The 27,279-nt window shown below is 48.0% G+C and overlaps 1 protein-coding gene across 1 annotated transcript in view; it reads left to right on the top strand.

Moving 5' to 3' along the window:
• Positions 1 to 27,279, top strand: part of IFT27 (intraflagellar transport 27) — a 138,109-nt gene that overhangs the window by 12,592 nt on the left and 98,238 nt on the right. The window lies entirely within an intron of this gene.

Consider the following 27,279-nt stretch of genomic DNA (forward strand, 5'->3'; position numbering starts at 1 on the left):
CATTCCGCCGCTGCCCCTCGCCGCACCCGCTCCGCGGGTGCCGCTTCGCGGTTGGAGGAGGGCGGACACTGTGTTTGGCGCTGGGCTGCAGGAGGCGGTGAGGAGGAATCGCGTTGGCTCCAGCAGGGACTCGGAGATCCAGGAGTCCCTGCTCTCACAGGTGCGCCAGCGGACGCGCCCACCACCAGCCACGCCCCCCGCCTGGTCAGAAAGAAAAGGCGCGGGTTTCCAGCGCTTCACGGGACCCACCTGAGAATTGAGGCTGGTTTTGTGGCGCTTGTGTGTGTCCTGTTGGCCCCGGGACTGACCCCTGCATTCCGCCGCTGCCCCTCGCCGCACCCGCTCCGCGGGTGCCGCTTCGCGGTTGGAGGAGGGCGGACACTGTGTTTGGCGCTGGGCTGCAGGAGGCGGTGAGGAGGAATCGCGTTGGCTCCAGCAGGGACTCGGAGATCCAGGAGTCCCTGCTCTCACAGGTGCGCCAGCGGACGCGCCCACCACCAGCCACGCCCCCCGCCTGGTCAGAAAGAAAAGGCGCGGGTTTCCAGCGCTTCACGGGACCCACCTGAGAATTGAGGCTGGTTTTGTGGCGCTTGTGTGTGTCCTGTTGGCCCCGGGACTGACCCCTGCATTCCGCCGCTGCCCCTCGCCGCACCCGCTCCGCGGGTGCCGCTTCGCGGTTGGAGGAGGGCGGACACTGTGTTTGGCGCTGGGCTGCAGGAGGCGGTGAGGAGGAATCGCGTTGGCTCCAGCAGGGACTCGGAGATCCAGGAGTCCCTGCTCTCACAGGTGCGCCAGCGGACGCGCCCACCACCAGCCACGCCCCCCGCCTGGTCAGAAAGAAAAGGCGCGGGTTTCCAGCGCTTCACGGGACCCACCTGAGAATTGAGGCTGGTTTTGTGGCGCTTGTGTGTGTCCTGTTGGCCCCGGGACTGACCCCTGCATTCCGCCGCTGCCCCTCGCCGCACCCGCTCCGCGGGTGCCGCTTCGCGGTTGGAGGAGGGCGGACACTGTGTTTGGCGCTGGGCTGCAGGAGGCGGTGAGGAGGAATCGCGTTGGCTCCAGCAGGGACTCGGAGATCCAGGAGTCCCTGCTCTCACAGGTGCGCCAGCGGACGCGCCCACCACCAGCCACGCCCCCCGCCTGGTCAGAAAGAAAAGGCGCGGGTTTCCAGCGCTTCACGGGACCCACCTGAGAATTGAGGCTGGTTTTGTGGCGCTTGTGTGTGTCCTGTTGGCCCCGGGACTGACCCCTGCATTCCGCCGCTGCCCCTCGCCGCACCCGCTCCGCGGGTGCCGCTTCGCGGTTGGAGGAGGGCGGACACTGTGTTTGGCGCTGGGCTGCAGGAGGCGGTGAGGAGGAATCGCGTTGGCTCCAGCAGGGACTCGGAGATCCAGGAGTCCCTGCTCTCACAGGTGCGCCAGCGGACGCGCCCACCACCAGCCACGCCCCCCGCCTGGTCAGAAAGAAAAGGCGCGGGTTTCCAGCGCTTCACGGGACCCACCTGAGAATTGAGGCTGGTTTTGTGGCGCTTGTGTGTGTCCTGTTGGCCCCGGGACTGACCCCTGCATTCCGCCGCTGCCCCTCGCCGCACCCGCTCTGCGGGTGCTGCTTCGCGGTTGGAGGAGGGCGGACACTGTGTTTGGCGCTGGGCTGCAGGAGGCGGTGAGGAGGAATCGCGTTGGCTCCAGCAGGGACTCGGAGATCCAGGAGTCCCTGCTCTCACAGGTGCGCCAGCGGACGCGCCCACCACCAGCCACGCCCCCCGCCTGGTCAGAAAGAAAAGGCGCGGGTTTCCAGCGCTTCACGGGACCCACCTGAGAATTGAGGCTGGTTTTGGGGCGCTTGTGTGTGTCCTGTTGGCCCCGGGACTGACCCCTGCATTCCGCCGCTGCCCCTCGCCGCACCCGCTCCGCGGGTGCCGCTTCGCGGTTGGAGGAGGGCGGACACTGTGTTTGGCGCTGGGCTGCAGGAGGCGGTGAGGAGGAATCGCGTTGGCTCCAGCAGGGACTCGGAGATCCAGGAGTCCCTGCTCTCACAGGTGCGCCAGCGGACGCGCCCACCACCAGCCACGCCCCCCGCCTGGTCAGAAAGAAAAGGCGCGGGTTTCCAGCGCTTCACGGGACCCACCTGAGAATTGAGGCTGGTTTTGTGGCGCTTGTGTGTGTCCTGTTGGCCCCGGGACTGACCCCTGCATTCCGCCGCTGCCCCTCGCCGCACCCGCTCCGCGGGTGCCGCTTCGCGGTTGGAGGAGGGCGGACACTGTGTTTGGCGCTGGGCTGCAGGAGGCGGTGAGGAGGAATCGCGTTGGCTCCAGCAGGGACTCGGAGATCCAGGAGTCCCTGCTCTCACAGGTGCGCCAGCGGACGCGCCCACCACCAGCCACGCCCCCTGCCTGTAACGCCCTCTTATTTAGCGCTGTGCTAGGCGCTCAGCGGGACGCCGAGCGAAGCCCGAGCAAAGGGCGGGCAGTCTGTGGCAGTCAGGGGCTGACAAGGCTGGGCTGGGCCACATCCCTTTGCTGTCGCTAAAAGTGAGTACAATCGCCTGGTGTGTTCGCACTAAACCATGTCTACTCGATCTGGGAAACCCCTTAGGAGTGAATTTGAAAAAGGTACAAATGCCGCGAGCCCTGTTATAGGAACTATGGACCGGTTCATCACCAGGGTGGCGGCCGTGATCGAGAAGGAAATTGCCATGTCGGAGCGACGTTTATCCGAGGTTTACCTCCCCTCAAGACGTTCATCTTTGGGGGTTGCTGCCCAGTCGCTTACACCGACCAGTAGCCGGGTCCAGGATGTTTCCCCACCGTGTGTGCCTGGTGTTTTCTCAGACCCTCCACAGTTGGCTGGCTTAGAGCAAAATATAGATAGGCTGGAAAATCTGGCCGCTCTTCTCCCCGTAGTGTGTGTAGATGATGGCGATCCCAGTAGGCTGTCCACGCCATTATCACCCAATCTCCCAAACGAAGCAATTAGTAATCCTGAGTCCCCATTCCGGCTTCCTCCCTCCATAGTAATATCTGAAGGGGAGTCAGTTAGGGTGTCCCCCACCACCAAAACCCCTGACAATAGGCAGGAGAATGGGCCTTTAAGCAAAAAATTACGGAAACGCAAAAAGGGTAGGCTAGCGAGACAAGCCGCTCTTTATCAAAGAGCAAAAAATAGCTCTGGAGTAGGTGCAAGACACACTAGGGGTACGCCTATAGAGAATGAAAGTGATATTGATAGGGAAGTTCTGACCTCTTCCAATGGGCTGCTCCCAGACGATATCATTGCTAATGCCCCTAAGCCCGCAGACTTAGTAACGGTGGAAAACATCCTTGAGAAGGTATACAGTGTTTTGAAACCGCTACTATTGCAAGTTACGGGATTAGGAGAGAGGATTGATAAATTAGAGCAATCTACCCTTGATGGGTTTCACTCACTCAAGACTACTATTAAGCATATAACCAGAGTGACTGAAAATAAGGATTTGGGCGCAAAGGGGATCGATTTACCAGCTCAGAAAGACCCTAAGCCACCAGTAGGCCAAAAAAAAGTTGTCCCTAATAAGCCCCAAAGTCCAGCTCTTAAATCCCCTCCCCTCCCCAAACCAGGGCAAAACCACAAGGGACCACCAACAAATTTAGAGCCTGACAAAAATAAGACTAAGCCGCCTGTACAAAAGCAGGCACAGTCAGTTAGGGATAAAACGGAAGACTCCCAAATACGAGGGGCGCGAAGCATACCACAAGGGCAAGCGACAGGGAAAGCCCCCAGGTCTGTATCCCAACCTACTGCCCCCATTACCCCCCCAACGGACCTCAGTAATCCTGTACGACGGATCCCACCAGTAAATCTTCCTCCGGACTGCCAACCTTATGTTGCTGTCATGGTTAACGTGCCTCCTTTAAAGGATGGCCAGGTGGAAAATCATTCGTCACTTAAGAATAAGTGTATTTACTGGCTGAAGGCAAACAAGCCAATTCCGTTGGGTGTGGATGGTATTATTTTAAGTGTCCGAAGAGTGGGTTGGGTAGGACAGGGGAGAAAAACACAGGAGGGGGATTGCATAATTATAAACTTTCAAGATCCAAGAGTAGTCCCATCGATTTGCACCCCTATTAAGAATATGGGGGCCCCGGGGGTTAAGGTGGTAGATCTTTCTTATTTCTACCCCAGGCAAATTGTTAGCCCAATTGAAGCAAGTTTTTGTCCCCCTTTTTTAACTCAAAACTGGGCTGGGGTTTCGGGGGGTACCAGGGAGAACCAATTGTGGACATCGGGATCTCATTGACTGGAAACTGGTAGCAGAGTAGAGCCAGCAGGAGTACCACTCACTCAAACAAGCCCCATAAACGAAATAGATGTTTCCTCCGCCTCCCTAAAAGGTGACCCACCCCTCCAGACGCCTCCGAGGAGGTCCACAGATAGGGGCAGTACAGCTCCCAACGGCAATCCAGCTGTGACGGACCTAGTCTTTAAGGTTTTCAGCTGGAATGTCGCAGGGATTGCAAGGAAACTTGCCCTCCCGGAAGTTACAGCCTGGGTGGATGAGCATTCCGTGTGCCTTTTCCAAGAAACTTGGAGCCGGGTCCCAGTCCACAGGGTGGGATTTTCTTCCTACTCCGCCCCCGCACAAGCCTCGGAAACTGGGAGAGGGCGACCTTCGGGCGGCCTTCTTATCTGGGTTGCGGCTTCTTTAGACTGTAGGGTAGTGGAGTTCCCTACAGGTTCTCCGGACATCCAAAACATAACCCTAAGAGACCAAAGGGGAAGAACTGTCTTAAATGTTTATAATGTCTATGCCCGGGGAACCATGGGTGGGAGAAAGTCCCCGGTATTATCTCTCCTTGAAACCTTGCTAAATAATACCCCCCACAAAACTCGTACTTTGGTTGCAGGTGACATGAACTGTACGTTCGAGCCCTTGGGCTCGGACGTTTCCCTCGATCAGGACGAGGAGGACTCCAGGATGGGGATACCGGTACTAGAAATCCCGCCAATCAGAAGGTGGACAGAAGTGGCGCTCCAGTTATATTCACTGACCCTCGAATTCAACTTAAGGGCAGTTAATGGGAGGACACCCTCGGATAGGGGGGGTGCCCACACATACAATAGGCCAGGTCACACCTCTAGGCTAGATTATCTACTAATAGATGTACTCTTATGGCCTTGGGTCAGGGATATGCAGGTGGCTCCATCATCCGAAAGTGACCACAATCCACTCTCCCTAACCATGGCTCAGTGGTGGTGCAGTCTAAGAAGGGACAATGTTACCCAGGTAGCCGTACCCCCGGATGAGTCTGAAGTCTCCCCCTGTGGTAGGCGAATAAAGTGGGCGAGACTGGTCTTATCCGAGGCAAAGGTAGGGGAAATTCAATCCCTCTTAAATCAAGCAGTAACAACCCTCGGAACCTCCCTGGAAGGGGTGGGTAGAGCTAGTGGGCTTTTCGTCTCCCTGGTAGAAGCCTTAACAAACGTATTCACTATGCATCCAAACAAGATGGGTAATAAAGTTCCAAAAAAAACAGGAGAGGGTTGGTATACCCAAACTTGTAGGGCCCACAAGACAAGGCTAGTTGAGGCGGTAAAACTTAAGTCCCAAAGTATGATACTGGAAGCAAGGAAGGCCTATAACAAATCCCTTAAACTTGCTAGAAGGGAGTGGGAAGAAAAATTTTGGGACGACCTGCTCCAGGCTAGCAAAATCAGGGATTCAAGGGCCTTCTGGAGTCTCATAAGCACACGTAATAAACCTGATGCACTTGTGAGACCCTGTAACATCCCGCCCCAAAACTGGGTAAAACACTTTGGGGCCCTATACCTCCCTCCTAGCGGGGAACTGAACGAGGGATTCGACCTTATACGTGAAATTGAACCTCATGCCTATGACCTCTTCACTCCCCTTGAGATTGAGGGGGTTATAGGCTGGGTAGCGCCCCGTAAGGCGGCGGGCCCGGATGGCCTTCCGGGGGACCTTATGAGAGCTTTCCCTGCGGAGTGGGCGAGGGTTATAGCAGCCCTTCTAAACGATATCATGATGGGAGGGGCAGTGCCAGAATCTTGGAAAGGGGCAGTGGTGGTCCCGATCTACAAAAAAGGGTGTAGGGAAACGCCGGGGAATTATCGTCCTATAAGTCTGATAGACTCCACCCAAAAGATAGCTGGTAAAGCTATCCTTGGAAGGATTCTCCATTGGGTGGAGGAGAACAAAATCTTATCAGACTTACAGGCGGGTTTTCGGGCTGGTATGGGGACAATTGAGCAGGTGTTTAGGTTGGCACTATTGGGGTGGAAGGTGGTGGAACTAGGCAAGGGTAGTCTTTATTTGGCCTTTATAGACCTGAAGACTGCCTTTGACCTGGTGCCCCGGGAAGAGCTTTGGAGGGCACTTTATGAGTTAGGACTACCTCCTTACATTCTATCCCTCCTCATTAGCCTCCATACCCACACCCATGCACAGGTCCGCTGGGGTAAAAACGGAGAGCTCACCGAGAAGATACCAGTCTCCAGGGGCGTAAGACAGGGCTGTGTCTTGGCTCCCACCCTTTTCTCACTATATGTGAACGGGGTGGTAAAACATCTTCAGCAAGAACCAGCCGACGCCCCCTGTCTCGGAGGAGTCCGCATCCCCACTCTTCTCTTTGCGGACGACACGCTCCTGATTTCAAAAACCCCACAAGGCCTGCAGAAATTGCTAACACGGTTCCAGGAGTTTTGTACCGCAAAGGGGCTAATAATAAATGTGGACAAAACAAAATACCTAGTCCTAAATCCCCCTAAGAAACTGGGCCGCCCTCCTACCCTTAACTCGATCCCCTTAGAGAAAGTAGCCGAGTTCGATTACCTCGGTATTCGGATTACAGATAGGATGGCCTGGGGAAACCACATTGGTAAAATGGTTCTCAACCATAAGAGAGTAGGAGGAGCTCTCATGAGGGAGTTCAGGGCCTCACCCAGGAGATCACTCACCCCAGTAATTGACATCTACAAGGCCAAAGTAGTCTCATCCGCCTTGTATGGGGCAGAACTGTGGGGCCATTGCCGAATGGACGCCCTAGTGACAGCGGAGAGCAAGTTATTGAAATCGATTATCTCCGTCCCACTGAGCACCCCATCTGTACCAGTGTGGTTGGACACGGGCTGTAAAAACATCAAAGACCAGGCCCAGCTCCGACCGCTCCTGCTATGGACACGAATTTGGAGGGGTGAAGAACTAAAATCCTATGCTGATGCCTTGGGGGAAATTATGAGTCTGGGGGGTTGGGCCAAGATAAAATGGTTAAGAGAAACCAAAAATCTCCTGGAGAACATCGGGCTAGGGGACTGCTGGTCATCACGTTCAGCCCCACCAAAAGAAGTTGTTAAGGCCCTTTATTGGAAATGGACTTCGGAGCGTCTAATCACCAACTCTAACCATTGCAAATCTACTGTTGCTTTTTTACAAATTAAAGACTCTGTGGCCTTTGAACCCTACCTGGACATGATTACCATCCCCTTTGACCGAGCACTTTATTTTAAATTCAGAGTTGGATCCCTCCCCGTAGGTGCTGTGGTATCAAAATGGTCATCATTGGCTCGTACTTCCCCCAACTGTGCATGTTGCCCGAACAGGGTTGAGTCTATTGCGCATGTTTTATTTGAATGCCCTGACTATGCAAGGCCCAGGAGCTTTTGGCTAAAACCTCTTTGTCGGAACATGGGCACACGTAACCACCTAGAAGCTCTACGTATTTTATCTACGGACACTTCCCCCCCCAACAGTGTGCGGTATAGCAAAATTTTTAAAACAGTTTTGGCTTATTCGTTGTAAGAGATTGTCAGTAGCTGTTTAATCTATTTTTAGCTAATTTATTGACCTTTTATCCTTTTTAAATAACTTTTTTACTGGCTTCTTGTAGCATTGTTCTCCTGTTTTTTGAAATTGTAATGTTTGTATTTTATATGTGCTTACAAGATATCTTGCATATCGAATAAAAGCTTATGACTGACTGACTGAATAGATAAAAGAGACGTCTTACCGGAACAAAAAGTATACTGATCCCGTCTCGGCGTTTTTCCGAATGCAAACGTGAAGGCAGCTAGTCCTTCCTTTATTCGATGATTATTATCGCGGCTATCGAAAACGGACTATGGTAGTTCCGAAGCAGACGTGAAGGCGCTTCGTCCTTCTTTTGTTATCGAGATTGATTTTGCCAATACCGATCTCGGGATAGTTTTTATTTTAACTGCAAAGTTGTGGTTAAGAGGTTATAGGCGAGTAAACAGATTCGCCACGAAATTAGGTGTTTATAAAAACCTTAAATTTACGAGTCTACTGTTAGTGCAGTAAAGTAGATGGCTAAGGTTGCCATCTTGAAGTGGTGGGTAGGCTCGGTATATAGGCGCCAGAAGCACCAGTTGTAAGTTGAAGAAAGTGGAAAACAAAACATGTAGAGAAAACAACTATCGAGGTACACAGAAGATAGGAGAAAAGTGAATGATGCAACGTGTGGCAGAGTTTTGGTTGTTCAAAAGTGTCAGGTTTCTTCACCTATGGTATTTCACATCGTATAGCTTTCAATCGACAATTGCTGTTTCTTTTGTATCATACAAAATAAAATATAATGAATAGTCCTGCCTATTTACATTCTATAAATGGTGTCCTACTGAACCTGAGTTTGTCAAGAAGGACTTGCTATGCGGAATGAGATAAAGAAAAATGTGGGTGGTCAAGTGCGTTGATAAATGCGTTTTGTGAGAGACTAACTATGGAATATAGAGTGAATTTGGCCTGGTTGAGAACCAGGACACCAGTACGCACTACTTGATTTGTATTTAGACGTTAGTACATTTGTTTATTTTTCATCAAAAAATCAACTTAGATCAGCAAAACAATCATATTCATATTATATTTGTTAAGGCACATATTCATTAGCCAACATATACATAGATATCATCAATCTTATATTGTACATCGTGGTATCTAAGATTCCAAATCATTGAAATAGTTCCCCAAAGATTGGGTATAGATAATGCCAAAGTGCTAATCCAAAGAGAAACATTCTGGATTCGTAAGCTTCAGACCCTCATCCCAAATGGATTGAATGATAAGTTAGATCTTATATGTTTCCTATAGACATCCAAATCTGAGAGGACCGCATATTATTACTACCCTCTTTGTAATATCCCCTTAATACACATTGAGTATGGTTTACCATACAGTTACACCTACTTGACACTCTATCATTAGTCTCTCACAAAACGCATTTATCAACGCACTTGACCACCCACATTTTTCTTTATCTCATTCCGCATAGCAAGTCCTTCTTGACAAACTCAGGTTCAGTAGGACACCATTTATAGAATGTAAATAGGCAGGACTATTCATTATATTTTATTTTGTATGATACAAAAGGAACAGCAATTGTCGATTGAAAGCTATACGATGTGAAATACCATAGGTGAAGAAACCTGACACTTTTGAACAACCAAAACTCTGCCACACGTTGCATCATTCACTTTTCTCCTATCTTCTGTGTACCTCGATAGTTGTTTTCTCTACATGTTTTGTTTTCCACTTTCTTCAACTTACAACTGGTGCTTCTGGCGCCTATATACCGAGCCTACCCACCACTTCAAGATGGCAACCTTAGCCATCTACTTTACTGCACTAACAGTAGACTCGTAAATTTAAGGTTTTTATAAACACCTAATTTCGTGGCGAATCTGTTTACTCGCCTATAACCTCTTAACCACAACTTTGCAGTTAAAATAAAAACTATCCCGAGATCGGTATTGGCAAAATCAATCTCGATAACAAAAGAAGGACTAAGCGCCTTCACGTCTGCTTCGGAACTACCATAGTCCGTTTTCGATAGCCGCGATAATAATCATCGAATAAAGGAAGGACTAGCTGCCTTCACGTTTGCATTCGGAAAAACGCCGAGACGGGATCAGTATACTTTTTGTTCCGGTAAGACGTCTCTTTTATCTATTCACTAAGCTCTCCTTCAGCTTTGTGAATGAATTACACGCTGGCCAGCAATTTACAGCTCGTTGTTTTCACTTTTTGTTGGCAGATCTTCTTACCTTTTCATCGAGCCCCTGCGGAGTTCGATGTTTACAGGATAGAACCCTCAGGTAAACTCCTACACTTGTGGAGTCTTTATTCACCGCGATTGCTGCTATCACACAGCATTTATCAGAAATCTTTCTTTTCTGCACAGGCTCACTGACTTAAAGACAGCACATATGAGGTGAGAATTGATGTAGATACGATTACTTCTCTTTGTAATTTACCCTTTTTTAGATTCATGTAACGTAAGCATTGGAAACTTCTTTTAATCCTGACCCTGCCTTTTACCTCTTATCTACCCCCACAGACTTTAACAAATACAAGTGCACAGGTAACATTACGCTCCATCTATACCGGGCACCGGTTTATTAATTTATTATTCTCCACATACTCATAAGTATTTCTTGTTGTCATGTAGACTATACCAACATTCATCCAGAAACATAACTTCCAATAGACCTCACCTAGTTTGCGGTAAGAAACATTAATTATATAGAGATTCTATGTCATTTTCTATAGTGCATCAATAGTAACTAGATTCTTTTTTCTTTCCTTTCTCTCCTTGGCATCCACATACAGACCCCTGACGAAGGGGCTCGCGCCCCAAAATGCATTGGGTTGACACTAAATGTATTGATACCACGATGTACAATATAAGATTGATGATATCTATGTATATGTTGGCTAATGAATATGTGCCTTAACAAATATAATATGAATATGATTGTTTTGCTGATCTAAGTTGATTTTTTGATGAAAAATAAACAAATGTACTAACGTCTAAATACAAATCAAGTAGTGCGTACTGGTGTCCTGGTTCTCAACCAGGCCAAATTCACTCTATAGAGCAACAAGACACAATATTAGGCGCGCACAGGTGGTGGTGGAGGCGGCCAGAGCAGCGGGGATCCCTGCGGCACTTCTGCTGGCCGACATAGATAGGGCTTTAGACTCAGTAAGCTGGGTCTACCTCCGCGCACTTCTATCCCGCCTGAATCTCGGGCCCCACTTTCTCTCATACCTGCATTTACTGTATACAGACCTGACCGCGTCCGTGAGAGTAGCTGGGGCAGTGTCCGATTCCTTCCCTATAGGTCAGGGCACCTGGCAAGTAGCCCTCTATCGCCCTATTTATTCGCCCTGGCCATGGAGCCGTTGGCGGCATGGGTGCGAGTAGATGCTCAGATGCGGGGTTTCGAGTGGCAGGCGGGACCCTCCGATAGAATCGCACTTGATGCGGACGACGTCCTATTCTTCTTCACGGATCTGAACAAATCTGGGCCGCGGGTCCTTGACATAATGCAGATATTCGGGGAAGTGTCGGGCCTCCGCCTGAACCTACGTAAATCTGTGCTGTGGGTGCTGGGGGAGCGCAGTGGCCTAGGGTCTTGGGCGGCGACATTGCAGGAAGCGACGGGAGGCCTTAAATACCTGGGTGTATTCCTGACAGACTTGTGTGGAGTCTCCTGGTCTCGCAATGTTGTGCCCGTATGGGAGCGTGTCCGCTCAGACATGACCAAATGGTCCCGCATGCCCCTGAACGTGTACGGCCTCTCAGCCATATTTAAGATGGTAGCCCTCCCGCGCCACTTATACCAACTACAAAATCACCCATATACCATTTCACCGCAGTGGTTCGAGCAAGTAAACTCGACACTCAGTCAGTTTCTTTGGGCCGGGGGAGTGGCGAGAGTGGCACTACGCACATGCTTCCTCTCCACATATTGTGACGGCCTAGCGAAGTCGGACATTTTGTCCTATTATCAGGCTTCCCATCTATTAATATTGAATGAGTGGTGGTATGGGGACCGGGGCAACCCGGCTTATGCCCTGGAGAGGCACCTGATGGACCCCGACACGCTACACACTATACTCTACTCGGCTAGTAAGAGAAAGAGGCTCCAAGTGGTCACTCAAATAGTGTATCATATATGGCGTGGAGCACTCCTCCGCATGGGGTGGTGGAACAAGCTAACAAGGGAAACCCCTCTGTGGCAGAATGGGCTTCTGCCGGCGTTGACGTCCCTACAGGGATTCCGTGGCTGGGACGCGATTGGCGTGTCAGCCTTGGGCCACGTTGTCAGGGGCACGACCCTCAGGTCGTTCCAGGAGTTACGTGAGGAGTATGATATGCCCCAGACTCAGTTCTTTAGATATTTGCAGTTCCGGCTTGCTATTGCACCCACCCTAAAAGGACTGGACTCATTGCCAGAGTTTAGCCCGCTGGAGGCTAAGGTATTTATGGGGGAATTGGAAAGTAAAAAGATATCTACTATCTACCAAACACTAGTTACACATTGCTCATCTTCCCTAGACGGCCTGAGGACTAAATGGGAGAGTGATGTGGGTGCATTTGAGGAGGATGACTGGAGGGAAGCGCTTGAGGCCCCGAGAGGAGCCCCATTGCGGTACGCCTGCGATTCATTCAGTTCAAGTATCTACATAGGGCCTATTATACAAGGGAACGATTGTGGAAGGTAGGCCTGATTGTGTCCCCTGATTGTTTGAAATGCGGCAGAGAGGTGGGCACCTTTATACATACAGTATGGTCGTGTGCTGGGCTGCAGAGGTTTTGGTCTGGAGTGTGGAACTGCCTGTCTGAGGTTTTAGGCTGGGAGCTCCCCCGTTCGCCACAGTTGGGTCTTCTCCCTGTTATGGAACAGGTGGGGGGAAATATCTATAAACGACATCTGCTGCTGTTGGGCCTCACTGTGGCCAAGAGAGACGTGGCTCGAGCCTGGAAGGACCCTAGGGCCCCCCTGGTGGGATTGTGGAAAAAGGGACTAGACTTCTACATGGGACTGGAGCGCCTGATCTTTGCAGCCAGGGGCTGCCCCCGGAAACATTATAAGATCTGGAAGAGATGGGCAGATTATAGAGGACTATGGCTGGAACCGCCAGCACATAATGGACCTGAGGAAGGACACTTGGACGCTGATCCCGGGTCATGAGGAGTACACACTGAATGCTTCTTGCTATATTTGTGTTTGTAAACTACTTAGACGCTGTGCAGGGGGCGGGAGGGGGGATCCGGGTAGGCGAAGTGGGAGGGAGAGGGGAGGGGGGTCTTAGTTAAATTATTTTACCCTAAACTGTTGATTAAATTGCCTGAATGTGATTTTTACTCAAATGCTCACAGCTCCTCCGGTTCCCGGGATGCTGTGCTTGTTATGCAATATTCAACAACATAATAAAATATTGTTCTGAAAAAAAAACAAGGTGGTTTTGAAGAGCCACCAGGCGGACTGCCTCGGCTGTGTTGTTCGTGAGGATGCCAGCTGTGATGTTCATAGTGGTTTCAACTGCCTGGGTCAAATGCCGGATGGCACGACTGTTCGCCATCGGGCCCCAAAATGGAACGAGTCCCTTTACTGCGTCTAGGAACTGCGCTCCAGTGGAGTCTGCTTGTTCAATGTCTTTTGCTCGCTTTTGTCGGTGATGGTTTGCTGGTGCCACATATGTCGGATGAAGGGCAAAGGTGATGTAACAGGTGCCTTCCCCGCCCTTTGAGAGCCAGGTGTAGGCTTTGGTTCCACAGACGAAGTACATATTCGGGGAGGCAACAAAAGAGGGTGGATAGGTTGTGTGCAGGGTCTTTGTGATGTGGCAGGAGCTGTGACCCACTGATTTTGTTCCATGACCTTCAATGCAGATGAGGCCTGAAACGTTCACCACAGATAGTGTGGCGGCAGTTCGCTTCCGGAGATAAGAGAAGGTGGGTCTGGCTGGATTGTTGAACACCTGCATTTCGATTAGTTCCTTTGCAGGGATGAAAGGTGGTGTTGGATGTCAAAGGGCAAAAGGGAGCAGAAGTTTTTCCGGTCTTATTCAGCCAGAACTCATTGTAGAGGAGTGAAATGGTTTCGCCAGATGTTGCATTGTCCTTGTAACTCTCTTGCAAGAGTATCAGCCAGGCATGGCAGGACCCATGAACGGAAAAAGGCAAGGGGATGAAAGGGATAGAGTGTTCAGTTGCATGTGGTAGCAGCCCACAGATCCAGCAGCTCGTGGCATTGGTAGCAAGGTTGTGTTGGTGTAGCAACTACACGGCTGGGGTGAAAATGAAATGAGATATTATTCTCTCTTGGTGGTGGGTTGCACAGTGGGTATCAAAGTCTCATGGGCGGGTGCACTTTCTTCCACGATCCAGAAGGTGGCCATGAGGAGGAGGCAAAAGAGAAGAGCGATGAAAAGGGCAATTGTCTTTGAGCTATGCATTTTGTCAGTCTTTGGGTCTTTGTAGTGGGTCTTCGGTCGTCCGGTTGCTTCCATCACCTTCATGTTGGGCGCTTCCATCATCTTCTTGTTGGGAGCTTCCATCACCTTCAAGAGGCTCGGTGACGGGCAAGACCACAAACTTCGTCTAGCTTCTCTCCTGATAACCTTAGTAGTGTTAGGCTACCGCTCTGAGATTTTTGACTTAGTCAGTGGTCTGCTTGGCTAAAGCGCTCTCCTTTCGACGTAAGTTGTACCCTTCTCTGGATGGCACAGTGGGATCTGGAAATTCTGTCAACTCAAGTGTCTCTGTGTCAGGGTAGCAACTCAGGGATGGTCTGTCTTTGTTCAGGAGCTCTTCTTGGGTGTCCACGTCTTCTTTTGTTGTCAGGGTCGGTGATATCTTCTTGCAGTGATGCGCATACAGCCAATTTCGTTTCCCTTCCACTCGGAGTGCAGTTCGGGTATTGATCAAGACTTGCCAGGGGCCCGTCCACCTAGGTTCCAGACTCTTCGTCCTTTGGAAATTTCGAATCAAGACGAACTCTCTGGGCTGGATGTCGTGTCCGGGGCCCCTGGATGCGTCTGGTATGGCTTGCTGCACCTGTTGGTGGGTAACAGTTAGCGTTTTTGTCAAGTTATGTAGATAATCAGACATTAGGATGTCCGGTACATCATGTATGGATGTTGGCTTTGGTGCGGCCCAGATATTCATGGGTCGGCCGAAGAAACCCTCATATGGAGTCAGGTGGTGTTTGGTAGGAGTGGAGCGCATTGATAGCAATGCCAGTGGAAGGGCGTCTGGCCATTTCAGTCCTGTGGTGGCAACTATCTTTGCTAGCTTGAGCTTCAGTGTGGCGTTATGTCGTTCTACTAGGCCTGTAGATTGGGGGTGGAAGACTGCATGAAATTTTTGTTTCACACCCAACCCTTTCAAGATAAGTTGGATAACTTTGGCTACAAAGTGGGGGCCGTTGTTGCTCCACAAAATCCGACAAAGGCCATAACGTGGGAAGAATTCTTTCAATAACACCTTTGCGGTAGTGATGGCGGTATTGTCTCATGTGGGATAAGCTTCCACCCATTTGCTGAACGCACACACAATGACGAGTACATATTTTAGACTGTGGCATCTCTCTAGCTGAATGTAGTCCATTTGGAGGACTTCAAAGGGATGATCAGGGACCCCAAACCCTCCCCGAGGTACCACAGTTCCTTTCCCTGGGTTATGTTGCAGACATATCAGGCATTGTTGAACCAAGTGTTTCGCTGCTTCTGCTATCTTGTCGTTGTGCCAAATTCTGGAAACAAGTTCAGTCATGGGGGCAGATCCTATGTGTGCCGGGGAGTGCGTCATGGTCAGTATGGGGATCAGATAGGAATTGGGTAACAACCATTTGTTCGCGTTTTTCGTCCGCCAGCAGCCTTCATCGTCTTTCAGTCCCACCCGTGCCCATTCAGTCATTTTGTGTGGTGTACTCGCCGTTTGAATGTCCCTAATAGTCTCCTTAGCGTCCTTCCACTTTTCTGCTTGTGACCTGGTCACATACATGTGTGTTGTCGTCCTATTCTCGGCTGTGGTTCGGGTAGTGATGTCAGCCAGTGCGTTCCCCTGCCCTACAATGTCTGTCACCCTTTTGTGTGCCAGGCACTTGATCACAGCTAGTTGTTTGGGGAGGAGGACTGCTTCAGTCAGGGCGGAGACTAGATCTCCGTGTAAGATCGGTGTGCTATGTGAGGTCAAGAATCCTCTTTCCTTCCATAAGAGCCCGAAATGGTGAACCACCCCGAAGGCATACTGGCTGCCGGTGTATATGTTGGCCGTCGTTCCTGCGGCTAAGATACATGCTCGTGTGAGGGCAATCAGTTCTGCCGCCTGTGCGGATCGTTGTGTAATGCGAGCTGTCTCAACTACTGTTCGGGCCGTGGTAACTGCATAAGCAGCTGAAGTGGTGCCATCGGGGAGTTTGATGCATGAGCCGTCTACCCATAGCTCTCCGTCCTGGTTCTGGGAAGGCAGTGTCTCGGAGGTCGGCTCTACTCCTCGTCTGTTCGTCCGTGAGGGTCACACAGTCGTGTACAGGCGTTACATTGGGATCGTCCTCAGGTAGGGGTAACAGGGTGGCCGGATTCAGGGTGGTGCATCTTTTCAATGTTATGTGGGGTGCCAGTAGAGTCCACTCGTATCCAGTCAGTCGTGCGCTAGTCAGATGTTGAGTCTTAGTCTGGTTCAGGAGGGTGTCAACCGAGTGGGGTACTAACACTGTGAGGGGGTTTGAAAGCACAATTCCTTCACTCTGTCGAATGGAGACAGCAGCGGCGGCTACAGCTCGCAGGCAGGCAGGCAAGGCTCTGGCTACGGGATCAAGAGTGGCAGAGAAGTAAGCGCAAGGGCGTTGTTTGGGACCAATGGATTGAGTTAGAACAGATAAAGCGCACCCCTCCCTTTCGTGAGTGTAGAGGGAGAAGGGCTTGGAGTAGTCTGGGGTTCCTAGAACTGGTGCTGAGCAAAGGGCATCTCGCAATTCTTTGAAGGAGGATTGGCATTCGGGGGTCCAAGGGAGTGGGAAGGGGACATCTTAGGCTAGAAGGGAAAGTAAGGGCTTGACAATAAGGCTGAAGTTTGGCAACCATTGTCGACAGAACGAGGTGAGGCCTACTAGAGAGCGGACTTGCTTCTGGTTCTTAGGGACGGGTGTTTCCAAAATGGTCTGAATTCTGTCGGGCGTAAGTTTCATGCCGTCTTTGGACAAGAGGTGACCTAGGTATGTTACTTGGGGTTGGCAGAATTGCAATTTCTTCCTGGAGACCTTGTGACCATTCTCTGCGAGGAAGTGTAGGAGTTGGATGGTAGCTGTGACTGCGAGTGGAGTGGTGTCGGCTGCCAGAAGGATATCATCTACGTACTGTATTTACACCACTCCATCCAGTAGCTGAACTGCGTCTAGCTGTCTTTTGAGGGCCTGACTGTAGATGCTGGGACTTTCAGTGTAGCCTTGGGGTGCTCTATAGAATCTGTACGAGCGGGATTTCAGGGTGAAGCCGAAGAGGTAGCGGCTGTCTGGGTGGATGGGGATAGAAAAGAAAGCATTCTTGAGATCAATTACAGTAAAGGTGGTGGCGGTGGACGTAATCAGGGTCAGAATGGTGGTGATATCGGAGACTACGGGCTACTGAGGCACGACTACTTTGTTAACCTCTCGTATGTCGATGATGAAGCGGTACGCTTTCTCATCACCCTCACCTTGCTACTTTACAATGGCTAGGATGGGGCTGTTGCAAACATTACTGACTACTTCCTCTGCCACTCCTGCATCCACTAGGGACTGGATGATCTTTACTAATGCCTTCTCGCCTTCGGGTGATATCCGATACTGTGGGAGTTTTGGGAGCGTAGCGTCCTGTCGTACAGTCACATGCACAGGGTCAATCACCATGCGTCCTACGTCTGAGTCGGTCTTTGCCCACAAGTACGGGGGTAATGTGTCAAGCAGGGATGTGTCAGTATCGGTCATAGAGAACATGCGTCGTGTGGGACAAGGTCTGAGCAGATTAGGGTTGTCGTACGGAATGACTCGAACTCCGTCCGGTGAGCATCTAATGGTGGCTCGGAAATGTTTCAACAAATCAAGACCCTTAATGACATCGGGGGTGTTGGAGGAGAGCAGAAATGTTGTGTCAGTGGTGTTATTTTCCAAGTCAAAAGAGATCGGCGTGGATAAGGGATTAGTGGAGGGTGTTCCATCAAAACCTATTGATGTTATGTGTGAGCCAGACAAGGGTGCCCTCCGAATCAATCGTTTAGATAACGCACTACGTGTTGCTCCGGTGTCTACCAGAAATGGAGACGTTGTGCCTAGGACCTTAGCGGTGACGTAAGGGCCTTGCTGGTCAACATAGAGCTCGACTGGATCCCTCCCTTGCCCTTGACAGTCCTATGCGAAGTCATAAGCGTTATCGTAGTCAGACTGTTGGCATTGGTTCTGTCGGGGACGGTCAAATGTGTTCAGTCTACCGGGCCTGTCATCGTTTGCGTTATTAGCGTACCCTCGTCCTCGTCCTCTATTCCTCGGTACGTTTGCTGAATCCCTCGCCTCCTTATTTTTATTCATTTCTAGAAGGACCGGGCACTGAGATTTCCAGTGTCCGAATCCCTTACAGAACGCACATTGGGCATGGACGTGCGATCTCTAGGAGGTGGGTTTCTAGGGGCATTCGATTGATAATTTCCCTTGTAGGGTTCCTTTCCTATAGTCACCCCTTGTAACTGTGCAATTGTGACCCTTTCCTTTAAGTCCTTTTTCTTTCTTTCTGATGCTCTATCATTCTCGTTCTTCTGATGTTCGTAATACTGGGCCATCTGAAGAATAGCCGCAGGCTTGGAGGCTGCCCAACTACTCTCGCTGGTCTGTAGTTTCTGTGAGACTTCCTGCAGCAGACCCTAGAAGATTCAGCTAGGGGTTGGTGTTTGAATGGATGTATGTCGTTACTACGCATGCTTTTACAACGCATGCCTTTACCACGCAGGTTTTACAACGCAAGTCGTTACAACACTTTGCGTTGGGGGGCGCTGGATAGTGAATAGTTTAATTTACTATTCCAACTCCAGTCCCCGTGGGTAGTAGGGAAGGTTTTGGATAGTAAATTAAACTATTCCCTATCCTACAGCGCCCCCCAGCGCAAGTCGGTGTAACGACTTGCGTTGTAAAAGTTGTGTGGTAAAGGTACTGCGTGGTAAAAGTTGTGTTGTAAACTCTGTTCCCCGTTTGAATATTGTCCTCACTTCACAAGCCGGTGATTTCTTCTTCCACTTGTAAATGCAGGTATATGGAACTCTTCAATTATTTTGCGCTACAGGATGCATTATCTCATTGATGTTACATCTGGTCTGCTTTCCTGCAAGATTTCCCAGCCCCAAAAAAGGTCTGGAAAGCTTCTGTAGAGTCCAGTCGCCAGACAAGACATTGAAGGTCGAGGCTAGCAGACAAGCTATACTGTGACATTGTTTAACAGAAAGGGAGCAGGGATTTTAACCTTTAGCACATTTACTTTCTTCCTTGACAATAGTGTCTGCATCCCACCAAGTATACAGAAGTTTTCCTTGTTTTGTTACTCTGGAGTACTACTAAAATACACCTGGTGGTATGGAGGGGAAGAAAACTTTGTTTCCAACTTGTACTTTTATATGCACATAATGTTGTAGAGAGCTCCCCTGCCTAGGTCGAACTCAACTGTGTGTTGCTCAACGGGTAGTTGAGCCAGCTCAGTCTCTTTGATCTCTCTGTTCAGTAACATATCTACATGTTCAATGATATAAGCACAGGCGCTTTGACAATCCCATTATTTCATTCTATTGAGTCTTTCTTCTAGTTAGCTCTTGGAGGATAAGTGATCAAATGATCCTATCTCTTTCTTTCTATAGTTAAGACGTACCATGAGTATTTCACCTTCTTTTTTGGGGTGGTCTGGTGACATTGTTCGTTAAGGTATAACTCTGGCGTGATTTTCACTGACACATTTGCTGTACTTTTGACCAATGGCAGGGCAGGGACCACTGAGAGTGAGTGACATGCTATTTCCACTTTGGCGTTTTCTCTTTCCCTCTTTTTTCGTCTTTCTTCTCCATCCCACAAGTTACATCATTTGCTCATACTTTACCGTTCTGTTTCCATCTCCATTATGTGAGCTTCAGCACTGTCACCCGTTCTTATCATCATCTTCAAGTGTTAGCAGTTCCTTGAGTGGCTTTCTGCGTAATTAATTAGAGCTCTTCGTGGTCCTCAGGACATATGACTTCCTCCCTCAAATTTATGGAAAGTTGTAGTCCATAGTTGCAATATGCCTGTAGCATTGTTGTCCACTGATTTTTTTATAGGTATTTGGCAAGCAGAATTAAAGGTATAAATCTCATAATCCCAGCCCCTGATGTACCTCCTTAAAGAAATTGTTGTCCAGAGATTTTCATTTTTGATTTGTGTTTTGGGATCACTAGAGAAGAAATTTAGCTTGGGTAGATATTGCTGATCTGGGCCGAATTTTTCTGGACAACATTTTAAAAAATGGCAGATGTGTTGCAGTGATGATGTAATATTTCAGGAACCATGAGACCTATATACTTCATTTTCATGTCAAAACATAAGTTTTGGGGGTCAAGTAGTCTTAAAGAGACAGAAAATAACTCGTCAGAGCAATCCTTCTTCCATTTTCTAGAATGGTGGCTATAATAGAGGAAGAAGAGACGTACATAGAAATGAAACAAATAATAATGGTTTTTAATTTTTATGTATACACCAAATAATGCTGATGATCTGAATATGAAAAAACCCAATGTTTATCACTCCTGTTTTAGATACATTTTCATAGTTCACTTTATTTGTTTCAGCAGTCGCTTGTAATATATATCTGTAGAATGTTTTAACATTTGAAAAGAGCATATCAACAGAACCATCTTTTTGTAGCACAAGCTTTATAAGTACATGTAAGTTCTGTGGGTAAAGGCTTTAGAAATTTCGTAGCTTTTACCACTCCATCAATATCTTCCTAACCAAATTCACATGAATCTTTCTCCGCATATACATGATCCAAAACATTCACAAATCTGCTGATCAAGTAGAATGCTCTTTTAATGTGTCCCCACACAGAATATGACTTCGCTAGAAGGTCACTTAGCAGGACTGAGCTCTTGAACTCACTATACCAAAGATTGTCAAACGTGTGACAGTCGGAACTAATTTTCCACACACGCAACACACTATTTTTATACGTCTTTAAAGTCACATTCTTCTTCTGTTTCAGCAAATTCTTTTAGAAACTTCACAGGTTCAGCAGTTAAAGCTCCAAGCTTTGTTCCAATTTTTCTTATAGTGTCACCATCCATAAGAACATCAGGGGCGTAACACAGGTCCCCGTAGCCCCTACGGTGCGGGGCCCTCAGCACTGCACTCTGGCCGGAGAGCTCCTAATTGAACCCGGAAGGGGCCCCTCCGCATACCTTGCAGGGAGGCCCCCTCAATTTTCTTTACACCAGTGAAGAATATGTGCCTTCATAAGAACCCTAGGCATCTCAGGGTCAAGTTTTTTGCACAGAATATGAAGCCGGATTAAGTGTCTTTTCTCACCTGTTTCATAACACATTCATAACTCTGACAATGCTTGAACTTATGAACATTGAAACCACTCTAAGTAGCACAATAATAATATCTGTGTCATTTGACCGTACAATGACTCAATTGGAACCATTTCAACCAGCCTAATCAACATTTGGCGCATCACGAAGATCCGTTTCCTCCAATTTGCTGTTAAGTTCTTGAACAATATTGCCTGTACCTTTTGAATAGATCTTTGCAGGCACCAACTCCTCATTGCAAACACAAGGAGATGATGAAGGGAGTACTGAAACTTTTCAGACACTCGCCCCCAGTCACAGATTTGGGTTGAATCCATCATTGTTCTTTAGCTCACTTTGCCACCCTAGTTCAGACCCAGCCATATGCAAATCAGTCTTCACCGTGTGCCTCATGGAACAGTCCAGCCTGAATTGTCAAGCCCGGTCCTCAGTGGACCAGAAACAAGCATGCTGGGACCGGTTCTGGTGTAGCACCCCTTATCAGCCCGGCTAGTTTGGAACCAGTGGCAAAGTGAGCAAAGGACCTACGTCTGGGCATACCCTGCCAACTCAGGGCAAACAAAGCAAGCACAAGGAATGATGGACGGAGCACTGAAACTTTTCAGATACTCCCTTTCAGTCAAATTTCTGGGATGAATCCATCATCGTTCTTTAGCTCACTTCACCACCCCAGTTCAGACCCAATCATATATGCAAATAAGTCTTGACCCTCTGCCTCATGGTAACAGTCCAGCCCGAACTGCCAAGCCAGGTTCACACTGGACTGCAAACAAGCATCCTGGGACAGTAATCGGGGTAACACCCCTGTGAACCCACAGCCAGCACTTAAGAGTTACTTTAAAAGTGAATTTGCTTGTTCAAAGAGTGCAAACCTGAAAGTTACTTTGCTGCTGGGAGCTCATTATACATTCATATTTTTTAATGTATGCTCTCATGCAGATGGGGAGGGCATATAAATCGGCTGCAATACATTCACCTGACTGTTTAGATCAGCTACTCGGCTGCAAACGTCATCTTGGAAGAAACTAGCTGCAGATAAAAACATGTTTGCCCTTTGAGACTCCATAATCTGTACTTTTGTTGTTTAGTCAACCCCTTTGGCCCTTGTTCTGGCTAACCACAGATAACACATTGAAGATCCTCTGCTTTCTTATCAGGCGTTGAAATTGGACGAGGGGTAACCATTGATCTTCTAAGTGGATGGGAATTGGGTTTTGTTGTTGTCGCTTTCTTAGAACTCTGATTCTTATTGTGATTTTTTGGCTTCTGTTATATTTCGATGATTTTTTTCCAGGCTCTTTTCCATTGTATACAACTTGTAGCACTTCTTTTTACACTGATAAATTATGTGATTGTCTTCACCCATCAGTTTCAATCATTGTGAACTTTGTTTTGCTGTATTTCTGCAGCATCTCAAACTATCTTCTGTCCAGCCACAGTTGATTTTTGCATTTTAGTTTGGCATATGATATATTTTTCTTTGTTGAAGTCCTCAGATTTTGTAGTTAGCAGCACTCTGTCAGGAGGTAAAGATCCTCTTCTACCACCTCCTGTGCTCATGTTTACGAATTTGAATTAACGGAAAAGCTGGAACAAAAACAATATTAAAATAAATGATCAATATGATGACTAAAACACATCATAATTGAGCCACCGTTTTGGAAAATGATGGGAGGATTGCTCTGAGGGGTTATTTTCTGTCTCTATAAAACTACTTGACCGCCAAAACCTATTTTGACATCAAAATGAAGTATATATATCTCATGATTCCTTCAATATGACATCACTGCAAATATCTGCCATTTTTTAAAATGTGGTTCAGGAAAATTCGGCCCGGATTAGCAATGTCTACTTGTAGGCGGTTCGAAAGGAGGGGCAGACACACCAATGCGTGGTAAGTAGGGCTTTATTTTTATGAAAGTATTTTTCTTTCGCTGTGTCAACCTTTCTCGGGCTAGAGCAGCTGGGTCCAAGGTGGTAGTCGAGCCACGGGATCTTCGGGGGCTGGTCCGCCTTTGTCCGGAGTCTATGGTGTCCCCTTTGTCTTTCCTCGTTGTGTCCCAACGCCACATGCAGAGAAAAGAGGACTCTTTTTTTAAGGCGTTCGGTGTGTTAGTAAACCCAAAGGGAAACCGGGAAGTGAGGGCACCGGTGCTAGTGTATATCACAAACTCTCTGGTGTGCTATATGTGAGGGGTTTTCGGTGGGGGAAAGGAGGTAAGGGAAGGGTAGGGAAACAAGGGATGGGGAATCTATTTACAATATTCACACGGGGTCTCCTATCCTTTCAAACCAGGCTGACACACGCTCACGTACCTGCCTGAGCCACACTCTCCCGTGAGCGTGGCTGGGCGCTGCGTGATGTAGTTGGCCTCCAGGCACCGCTTCCGTCTTCCACTCCTCCTCCGATGTTCCTCTCTCCGCTTCGTCCTCCACGTTCTCTGCTCGTCTTCCCGTTCTCCTCTCCAAATCTTCCGCTCGCTCTCTACTCTCCACTCCCGTCTCTGTAGTGTTTCCACACACTGCTCGTTCCTCTTCCGGGGCTTTAGCCAATCCGCACAGTAGCGCGTCACAGGTGGGCGTATCCTCCTCCTCTGATCCGACCCAGTTAAAGGGGCCTTCCTCGTATTCCCTCAGCTGTGGTGTCCACCCGGCTTCGGACTCGGTATCCCAAGGGTCCTGAAGCGGGGGAAGAGAGGGGTTTGGAGGCCGGTCAGGGTTCCACCAGGCGGTATGTTGGCCATTACCCTCTTCTTGATCCGTCCCACAGTTACACTACCCAAGCTAAATGACTTCTCTAATTATACAAAAACACAAATCAAAAATGAAAATCTCTGGACAACAATTTTTTTGCGGAGGTATATCCAGGGGCCAGGACTATCATAGCCAAGGTGCCTTTGTGGACAACATTTTTTTTAAGGGCTAGGACTATAACTGCCAATGTGCTTTTGCGGATCTAATTTTTCATTTAGGTTCGCAACTAGGCATCTGTAAGTCTGGGTTTTGTCTTCTGAAAATGTGATGAACAGATCCTCTACATCACCACCCACCAAATTTTATAAATATCCAAAAATGTCTTCTCAGATCAGTTCTTACCAGTGTTTTTGTAGTTCTTGAACTTTCATTGCCTCTTCTTCCAGCGGCGGCCCAGCATTTTGGCACCAAACAAGTTGAAAGTCGTAGGGAAGCTTGAAAAACATTGCATAGTTCTCCTCCTCAGGATCGAGTATTGTATTTGCTTTTTGTCTAATAAATCTGTAGGACCTATGACTGAGGCAGGCGTGCAGTAATAACATCTTTATGCGGTAACATCAAACCTGGATTCTTTTTTCATTGTAGCACTCAACATTTTGCTGTCAGTGGTTCTTAAGCCTTTTGCCATGTTTCCTGTGATGAATCAATCAGGCAGCACTCTCACAAAAGAAACCGCCACCTAGATGCAGTATTTATTTTTTACATTTATTTTAGGTTTTGTAATTTGCACAGTCATAATAGAGTCTCCTGGTGCTTTAGAGGGAGCACTAAATTACCAGCTGGCTAGATGGAGGAACTAATGGCAATAGAGAATTTTATTGTGAAAATCTATTTCCTTAAGATAAGTAAATTACATCTGGATTCAAGACGCCAGAAATTCCATAGAATGACTGCGTTCCACCTGAAAAGTTCTTGCTTCCCATTTTGGTAGCTTGGATCTTTTTTTGATAGACTCAAATGTGCCCATTAATCAGAGGTGTTGAGTAGGGGTTTATTTTACACTTTCTTCTGAGAGCAGTTATAGACAGTTCACAGGTTATTCTACAGCAACAATGATGGTAGCTTTGAACTGGATTGTTTTGCCAATAGCTATTCAGTGCAGTGGCTTGAGGTATTTGGTGAACGTCCTCAAATGTTACACAATGCTGACAGTTGAATTTTGTATTCACTACAGATGGGCCACGCTTCCCTTTCGAAGGCGACAATATTTTGAGTTGCCATAATAAAGTCTAGACTGAATGTAGGCATTGTCAACAAAAACACAATGTGCAAATGATAAAAAAGGAAAGATTCTTTTGTGTTTTCAGATGGAAAATGCAGGATTTTGTAAGTGCCGAGTTTTGGTCTTCCAGAGAGAGAACCATGCACAATACTGTGCCTATTTTTAAAAGTATATGATCAGGTTTTGGTCAGTCACCCAGTGAAGTTCGTCAGAGCAGTCTATACCATTTAGAGAATTTATTATAACTGGTTAGAATTTCAGATCTTGACGAATTCAGTTTAACAAAGTTTCAAGCCAATCACATTGGGTTGCCTCCAGCGTTAGTGGAATGTCCGAAGAGGAATCTGTGGTATCACCACATGATTTAAATATGAGCTGAATTCCACCTGCCTACAAGTGTGTTTTGACATGAAAGTTATGGAGCAAATGCATGAAAGGGCAAAGCAAAGTTTAATCAGCAGGAGTGAAACTAGGGACCACTGAGGAATGCCCCACTGAGGGGGTTTGCGAAACCAATGCCATGAACCCAATTGTGCCATTATGGTTCTCCCGGATTGAAATTAATAGTAAAAGCAAGACTATCTTTATTCCGACCCCCCCTCACCCCTCCAGCATACCCCCTTCCCCACCTTGGCAAGGGAGGATAGACAATGGAATAAGATTGATTAACCGCGTCAAGATCCAAAAGCAGCTCCCCTGTCACCATTGTGCACTATCATCCAGAAGCTATCCACTGTTGATGTAACAACCAGTTCTGTTCCCATGCCTGGTCTAAAACCTGCATGTTTTGGGAGTAATGGTTAGTTACATTTCACAGATTTTTCTTTTTTTTTTTAGTAGGTTGATTTAAACATCTCCTCTAGTTTGGCTGTATGAGCAGTATCGAACTAGGCATATAGCTGAAGAGTCTAGTGCGTTTTTCCAACTAAGGGGCTCAAAATAGCAGTTTAAAACCCTCTAGGGAGAAACTCTGTGGAGAATTAGGGTTTATTATTTTAGTAAGTTAAGGCGCTACTTGATCCTTGATTGTTTTTCAGACAGAACCCTGGATGAAATCATATGAGATTGACTGACTGGTCCTGAAGAAAGCCTCCTGTACCTCTAAGGAGGGCACTTTTTGGGCTGAAACATATTGACCATTATTGTGGGATTAATTATTTTCCTCCACCTTTTCTAGATATACCCAGCGAGGGCGCCAATAAAGACTATGGTCCATTGTTAGGTATTTTTAGTTCACCCTACATCTCTGTACCAGAGGTGGAAGGAATCTGCTACTCACTGCCATTTTTAACCAGCTGGGTTAGTCCGATTGCACATTGGCATCATATAGGTGATACATCATTAAAACATATGAAACAGCTCCCTTAGTTTCAGGGCTGTAGCCCATATTGGTGGCAGCCATCGCCAGTGTGAGGAGGTACTCTATGATGTACCATGCCACCTCCGTGTGGGTTACTGTCCTGAAAAGGGAAAATCCTTGTGCACTCATCTTACACACTAATTTGCATATTTTGTGCAATACGTTTCTCTTATGGTACTTTTGATTTCTCAGTCAGGCTTCTCACTACGCCTGCTCTTTAACATCACTTTTGCTCATTGTTGTCCCTCTAATGGCATCGCTGGGGTTTGAAAACTCCACAAGCCCTCGCTGTTCACAAATACTTCCTATTTATTCATTATGCTTTTTGTTACTTGAAAATGTAAATGCTTCTTTCTGCTTCCAGAGTAGACCTGTTTTGTCTCGGCAGACTATCTCTGCTAGACTGCCTCTGAATTACTTTTGTAAGTGGTCTCCTCAGTGGCTCTATACCTAAGACTCACTGTTACTTTGTAAAGAGTTGTTTACCAGTGATTCTGTGACATTCTGTTACGTAGATCTTCTCTGTGGTGGTGGTTGATGCCATTAGATGGTACATTACAGTAC

This window comes from Lissotriton vulgaris, chromosome 1_1 (assembly GCF_964263255.1).
Source record: "Lissotriton vulgaris chromosome 1_1, aLisVul1.2, whole genome shotgun sequence".
Taxonomy (NCBI): domain Eukaryota; kingdom Metazoa; phylum Chordata; class Amphibia; order Caudata; family Salamandridae; genus Lissotriton; species Lissotriton vulgaris.